Source organism: Pelophylax lessonae, assembly GCF_965119305.1.
Source record: "Pelophylax lessonae genome assembly, chromosome: 8".
NCBI classification, from domain to species: domain Eukaryota; kingdom Metazoa; phylum Chordata; class Amphibia; order Anura; family Ranidae; genus Pelophylax; species Pelophylax lessonae.
Window position 1 is genome coordinate 2625831 of NC_138775.1, and position 8573 is coordinate 2634403.

The following is an 8573-nucleotide window of genomic DNA, read 5'->3' on the forward strand; positions in this document are numbered from 1 at the left end:
TATATAGAGACACCATGCACTGTATATAGAGACACCCTGCACTGTATATAGAGACACCCTGCACTGTATATAGAGACACCCTGCACTGTGTATAGAGACACCCTGCACTGTATATAGAGACACCCTGCACTGTATATAGAGACACCCTGCACTGTATATAGAGACACCCTGCACTGTATATAGAGACACCCTGCACTGTGCTCACAACATAAAGAAACACAAAATGCAACAATGTATTAGAAATACTGAAACACACACTTTGTATTAAAAACAACTATGTATCTTATATAGAAATAAAGAAAACACAAACAAACATATGCAAATAAATAAAGAAATAAACAAGAAACAATAAACAAGAAAATAAATAAATAAAGATAACACACATCACACAAGGACTTGGGTCATCCTGTACTCAGCATTCACACACTTTGCAAGGCAGCACAATATAAACTGTATATAAAGACACACCATACACTGTATATACAGACACACCATACACTGTATATACAGACACACCATACACTGTATATACAGACACACCATACACTGTATATACAGACACACCATACACTGTATATACAGACACACCATACACTGTATATAAGAACACACCATACACTGTATATACAGACACACCATACACTGTATATACAGACACACCATACACTGTATATAAAGACACACCATACACTGTATATAAAGACACACCATACACTGTATATAAAGACACACCATACACTGTATATAAGAACACACCATACACTATATATAAGAACACACCATACACTGTATATAAGAACACACCATACACTGTATATAAGAACACACCATACACTATATATACAGACACACCATACACTGTATATAAGAACACACCATACACTGTATATAAGAACACACCATACACTGTATATACAGACACACCATACACTGTATATAAGAACACACCATACACTGTATATAAGGACACACCATACACTGTATATAAGAACACACCATACACTGTATATAAGAACACACCATACACTGTATATACAGACACACCATACACTGTATATAAGAACACACCATACACTGTATATAAGGACACACCATACACTGTATATAAGAACACACCATACACTGTATATAAGGACACACCATACACTGTATATACAGACACACCATACACTGTATATAAGGACACACCATACACTATATATAAGAACACACCATACACTGTATATACAGACACACCATACACTGTATATACAGACACACCATACACTATATATAAGGACACACCATACACTGTATATAAGAACACACCATACACTGTATATAAGAACACACCATACACTGTATATAAGGACACACCATACACTGTATATACAGACACACCATACACTGTATATAAGGACACACCATACACTATATATAAGAACACACCATACACTGTATATACAGACACACCATACACTGTATATACAGACACACCATACACTATATATAAGGACACACCATACACTGTATATAAGAACACACCATACACTGTATATAAGGACACACCATACACTGTATATACAGACACACCATACACTGTATATAAGAACACACCATACACTGTATATAAGAACACACCATACACTGTGCAGGTCATACTGAACACACAACACAAAGCACCCCACATGTAACAATGTATTGTGTGGCTCCTCACTTTTTCCAGCACACAGAAGGAGAGTTTGTACTGCACTGCTGCACAGGGCAGTGCCATGGCACACACAGGGTACACAGGAGGGGTGGGTGTTGTTGGTGGCACACAGGGTACACAGTAGGGGTGGGTGTTGGTGGCACACAGGGTACACAATAGGGGTGGGTGTTAGTGGCACACACAGGGTACACAGGAGGGGTGGGTGTTGGTGGCACACACAGGGTACACAGGAGGGGTGGGTGTTGGTGGCACACACAGGGTACACAGGAGGGGGGGTGTTGCTGGTGGCACACACAGGGTACACAGGAGGGGGGGGGGGGTGTTGTTGGTCTCACACATCCAGCTGCACTGACTTACCTCTTTGTGTTGTGTCCTTCCAGCAATGTTACATGTCCCTTGTATGTCACCCACTACCCCTTTCCTGAGTCTCCCTCCATGGAACCTCACCCCTCTCCCTCCTCTTCCAGACTGAGCTTGCCTGCCTCCTGCCCCTGGGGTAAGTCCAGAACTGGTCAGCTGATCTGAGAGCTGTGATTGGCTGCTGCCTGGAGCTCCATCTGCACCAGGAACAATGGATGGAGGAGGCTGGCTGGGAGGAGGGGGGACCAGGCTGACAAAGTGGACAGCAGTGAGGAGGAGGAGGAGGAAGGAGGGAGGGGGCAGGCAGGTGTACAGCAGATTGTCCAACTTCTTTTATTTCTCATTGTTGTGGAGCTGGAGGGGCAAACAATGGCCAGAGCCCAGCCTGGCTTAAAGATGTCCCCGCCAAGGGAGCTGCTATATCTCACAGTGCAACAATGTATCACCATCATTATTATCACTTATCTAAAGGGTCACACCCTGCATATTCTCTGCAATGAAGGAGCTGCTATATCTCACAGTGCAACAATGTATCACTTCTATTTCCTGAACTTAAAGAGATCCTCTACCTCGATTATTAACATTTATTTAAAGGGTCACACCCAGCATATTCTCTGCAATGAAGAAGCTCTTATATCTCGAAGTGCAACAATGTATCCTTCCATTTCCTGGCCTTAAAGCGGTCCACAATCTCCACTTTTATCACTTATTTTAGTCCTGGTCCACATTGATGCAATGCAGGGAACCGCATTTAATTTGGATAGGAATCGCACCACAATCCTGTTCAAATAACATGCGATTCTTTACAGTGCACTTTGAGCCCATTCATTTTGCATGGTTCATCTCATACTGCACCCACAGGAGAAAGGTGCATGCACTTTTTTTTTGCTGCACTGGAATTGGATCGCATGGATGTTCACACGTATGCAAACCATTTCAGCCAATCGCACTGCATTTTGCAAACCATTTTTGGGGTGTCATTAATTTAACCACTTTACCACCGGAGGATTTTGCTGTCTTACGTCCAGGCCACTTTTTGCGATTCGGCGCTGTGCGACTTTAACTGACAATTGCGCGGTCGTGCGACGCCTTACCCAAGCAACATTTACGTCCTTTTTTTCCCACAAACAGAGCTTCCTTTTGGTGGTATTTGATCACCTGTGTGATTTTTACTTTTTGCGCTATAAACAAAAAAAAGAGCGTTTATTTGAAAAAATAACAATATTTTTAAAAAATTTTTATATGAAATTCCCCCCCAAAAAAATGTAAAAATCAAAATTTTTTTAAGATTTTTGGCCAATTGGTTTTCTGCTACCTATGTTTGGTAAAAAAAAATCACAATAAGCGTATTTTGATTGGTTTGCGCAAAACTTATTGCGTTTATTAACTAAGGGAAAGATTTTTGTAATTTTTGGTGTTTTTTTTTAACGAGTAATGGCGGCGATCTGCGATTTTTTTTGCTGGACTGCGACATTGCGGCGGACAGATCGGACCCTTGACTGACATTTTTGACACTTTTGGGGGTACCAGTGACATCACTACAGTAATCAGTGCTATACATATGCACTGTTACTGTAAAAATGACACTGGCAGGGAAGGGGTTCATTTTATTGGAGTGACACAGGGACAGATCTCAGGTTGAGCTATGCTGAACCCTGAACTCTGTCCCTGTCTGTCACTTAGGAGATCCGCCCGCTTTGTTTACACAGGCGGGCGGATCTCCAAACTAGATTCCCCGACGATCGGGGAAGAGCAGCGGCGATCGCCGCCGCTCCTCCCCTGGCCCGACTCCCGCTGTAACTGAAAACAGCGGGAGCACGCCTCCGGCGGCGCGCGAGCGCCGCCTACAGGGGGAGGATTCCAGTGACGTAGTACTACGTCGCTGGATGATAACAAACCACTTTGCCGCAGTACGGTCAACGTGACCGGTCGGCAAGTGGTTAACATTGACACCTGCAGCAGTTCACATGAACGGAGTGCGATTTTGATGCGGTGCAGGAAACGCACAGGAATGTCTGCGAATCCCACCCCGCAAATGATCGCACCCAGCACATTCTCTGCAATGAAGGAGCTGTTATATCTCTCAGTGTCACAATGTATCACTTCTGACAGAACAGATAATATACAAAGTATCATCTCTCTGATTCCTGACAAATCTGTCCATGTGTCCGACCACTCTGTATCAGGATGACTGACAGCAGCTCAGTGAAGCATAACCAGGAACGACGGGTCTCATTAAACACAGCCTCCCTACAATCCCTACTATGACATAAGGCATCGGCTAAACTCTCATAGAGTCAGAGCTGAGAGTGGGCAGGCAGCCATGATAAGATGTAAAAAGGCTTAAAGGGGAACAACATGATGGCAGCCATTGATGGTGTCTTATTCTGACATTGCTAGCTCCCTGGACATCAGGCTGATCCCCCGGCTTCAAAACTTCGAGTCTCTGAGTCTCTGTAGCTGCAGGAGGAAAATGGAGGAGATTGGTTCCTCTGAATGCTCCTTCCTTTTCTGAATGGACAGAGTCATAGTCAGTGACATTGTAAAAATATAAAATGATAAAAAAAATAATACAATTAAAATACCAAAAAATAAAAACTACTGACAGCAGTGCGTGAACTTCCAGGATCGCAAAGGTCACACTTGCGACCAGGCCCTGGCATTCCACCACCGTGGGGAGGCCCCAAGATGGCAGGAAGGGGGCCACTGCAGAACTTGTGAAAGGGTCCCGCTGTGGGACCGTAATAAAGGCCCCTGCAATGAGAGTAAAGGGCCCCAGGATCAGTGGGAAGAGCCCCAGGCTTGAAGGGAAGGGCCACGGCCAGGGGTCCGGGGGCCATTCATGGTTTCATGCACCGGGGCCCCAAAGGTTCTAGTCACACCTCTGCTGAGCCGTATACAGATGAGAGAAAGTAAAAAATAAATCAGCGCAGGTTTGCCCTCTCCTAATTGATGAGAAATACCTCAAACAATTAATTATCTCATGCAAAAATGTGATGAATAAGCGCAACAAAGTAAATATTACCAAATGGTTCAAATGATCAATACTTATAAATTCATATAATTGATAACCAATATATACTGTCATACCAAAAGAACATCATAGAGTGACCCAAAAAATGTTAAAAATCAAAATAGAAAAGTCCCAAATAAGCTTCAAATGAAATAAAAAATACTAAAAAGTGCAAAAAGGTGCATAAAAAAAATTGAAAATGAGGAATAATAGCAAAGCAATTATCCGATGAGCAAAAAGCCCCAAATAGTGTACAAAATCTTCAACAATCCTGTGTGATCACCTCGTGCAATCCTTCCGCCGATCACCCCGTGCAATCCTTCCGCCGATTACCCCGTGCAATCCTTCCACCGATCACCCCGTGCAATCCTTCCACCGATCACCCCGTGCAATCCTTCCACCGATCACCCCGTACAATCCTTCCGCCGATCACCCCGTGCAATCCTTCCACCGATCACCCCGTGCAATCCTTCCACCGATCACCCCGTGCAATCCTTCCACCCTCATTACCCTGTGCAATCCTTCCACCAATCACCCTGTGCAATCCTTCCATCGATCACCACGTGCAATCCTTCCACCGATCACCCCGTGCAATCCTTCCACCAATCACCCCGTGCAATCCTTCCACTGATCACCCTGTCCAATCCTTCCATCGATCACCCTGTGCAATCTTTCCACCGATCACCCCGTGCAATCCTTCCACCCTGATTACCCTGTGCAATCCTTCCACCAATCACCCTGTGCAATCCTTCCATCGATCACCACGTGCAATCCTTCCACCGATTACCCCATGCAATCCTTCCACCTATTACCCTGTACAATCCTTCCACCGTTCACCCCATGCAATCCTTCCACTAATCCCCCTGTGCAATCCTGCCACCGATCACCCTGTGCAATCCTTCCACCCATCACCCTGTGCAATCCTTACACCAATCACCCCGTGCAATCCTTCCACCGATTTCCCTGTGCAATCCTTCCACCAATCACCCTGTGCAATCCTTCCACCAATCACCCTGTGCAATCCTTCCACCAATCACCCTGTGCAATCCTTCCACCGATCACCCCGTACAATCCTTCCACCGATCACCCCGTGCAATCCTTCCACCAGTCACCCTGTGCAATCCTTCCACCGATCACCCCGTAAAATCCTTCCACCAATCACCCTGTGCAATCCTGCCACCGATCACCCTGTGCAATCCTTCCACTGATCACCCTGTACAATCCTTCCACCAATCACCCTGTGCAATCCTTCCACCGATCACCCCATGCAATTCTTCCACCAATCGCCCTGTGCAATCCTGCCACCAATCACCCCGTGCAATCCTTCCACCGATCACCCCGTGCAATCCTTCCACCAATCACCCCATGCAATCCTTCCACCGATTTCCCTGTGCAATCCTTCCACCGATCACCCTGTGCAATCCTTCCACCAATCACCCTGTGCAATCCTTCCACTAATCACCCTGTGCAATCATTCCACCAATCACCCTGTGCAATCCTTCCACCAATCACCCTGTACAATCCTTCCACCGATCACCCCGTGCAATCCTTCCACCGATCACCCCGTGCAATCCTTCCACCCTGATCACACCGTGCAATCCTTCCACCAATCACCCCGTGCAATCCTTCCACTGATCACCCCGTGCAATCCTTCCACCCTGATCACCCTGTGCAATCCTTCCACCGATCACCCGTGCAATCCTTCCACCAATCACCCTGTGCAATCCTTCCACCAATCACCCCAAACCGACTCACTAGATGGAGTGGCTGGTAAAAAGATAAACCCGCTCATGCGCCTTTTTATCAATTATCCAGCAGGCCGGCTCTTTATTTCACTAGTTGGTAATCCCGTCTCCGCACTCAGACTCTCTCATAAGGATGGAAGGAGGTGAATGAGAAGGGAAGATCCACATAACAGAATTCCATAAGAAACAAATCCGTTTATTTAAAAACAATTGTATAACTCACATTATAAAAGTGTCCACCTGACACCAAGGATTAAGAGCACTTTTGTTACAATGTATCCTTCTCGCCTCTGGCTGTAGATTCCAATGCCATGAGCACAAGTATGACATGCGCAGTCGTGTCCAGCATCCTAGCCCCGCCCGACTAGTTTCGTCATTTGACGTCCTTCGGCAGCTGAGAAGTTCTGATTTCATGACTTTTATGAAGTTATATAATATATATATATATATATATATATATATATATATAAAATATAAATCTTTGTCTGTCACAGGCATCAGTGCCGGTTACATCTATAGAGCCCAGGGCAAACATGCTCAACCCCCCCCCCCCCTCTCCCAAGTACATATACTTCCCCCCACTCCAAATCACCCCTCCCAGTACAAATTCTCCCTCCTAGAAAAAAATCCCCCCAATACCCTCCATACATCACTACTGGCACAAACCTCCACCCCCCCCCCCCCCCCACCAAAAAAAAAAAATGCTCCCTCCTAGCACAAATCCCCACCCCCTCCACTATTTCACCTCTTCAAGCACAAACACCCCAAATCCTCCCTTCTAGCACAAATCCTCCTCTCCCAACCCCCCTCCCAACACAAATCCCTGCAAATCACCACTCCTAGCACACCTCCCAAAATTTCCCCTCCAAGTACAAATCCCCCCCCCCAAATATCCCCCCCATTTATTCCTACTGGCACACACCACGCCTCCCCCCCCCCCCCACCCAAAACAAATACTGATGACCCCTTCTAGCAAAAATCCCCACCCCCCTCTACTATATCACCTTTTCTAGCACAGACACCCAAAATCCCCCCTTCTAGCAGAAATCCTCTTCCCCCATCCCCCCTCCCAACACAAATCCCCCCAAATCACCACTCCTAGCAACCCTCCCCAAATTTCCCCTCCTAGAACAATTCTAAGGTACTGATCAACGTCAGAGAACATGTGCACTCAGTTCCGTGTGCTTCCATGCGTTTCCATGCGTCATGTTCATTCCAGTGGACTGCCTGAGACATGGGAAACGCTCAAAAGAAGTCCCTGACCCTTATGAGAAATCACGCCGCACTGATATGCATGGAGCTGCAGCATTTGCAGATGTGTGGAGGTGCCGGATTAATGGAACCGCCGCCTGTCTGCAAAAGGGCCTCACATTCCTGTGCGCTGCGGGAAAAAGAACGATTTTATGCACAAATGGGAATCTAGAATTTCTGCTGACTACCTCTGCTGGAAGTCTGTTCCACGCATTGACTACTCTTTATGTAAAGTAATATGTTCCAAGATGTCTGTCTGTCTGTCTTATCCCCCGTTCTCTTCTCTCTCTCTCTCTCCTCCCCCTTTTATCTCCCCCCTCTGTCTTATTTCCCCCTCTCTCTCTTCTCTCCCTCCTATTCTCCCCCCCCTTCTCTCTCTCTATCTCCTTCCCTCTCTCTTATCCCCCTCTCTCTTATCTCCCCCCTCTCTCTTCTCCCTCTCTTATTTTCCCCCTTCTCTTCTCTCTCTCTTAAGAGGAGAGAAAGGGGGGATAAGAATCCCCCTCTCTTCTCC

General features: G+C 46.0%; 1 protein-coding gene across 1 annotated transcript in view; it reads right to left on the bottom strand.

Moving 5' to 3' along the window:
* LRRN1 (leucine rich repeat neuronal 1) overlaps window positions 1-2250 on the bottom strand; it is a 51268-nt gene extending 49018 nt beyond the window's left edge. Inside the window, exon 1 of the mRNA XM_082266592.1 lies at window positions 2048-2250. The gene's annotated coding sequence lies outside the window, so the exon portion shown is untranslated. The remainder of the gene's footprint in view (window positions 1-2047) is intronic.
* Between the last annotated feature and the right edge of the window lie 6323 nt (window positions 2251-8573).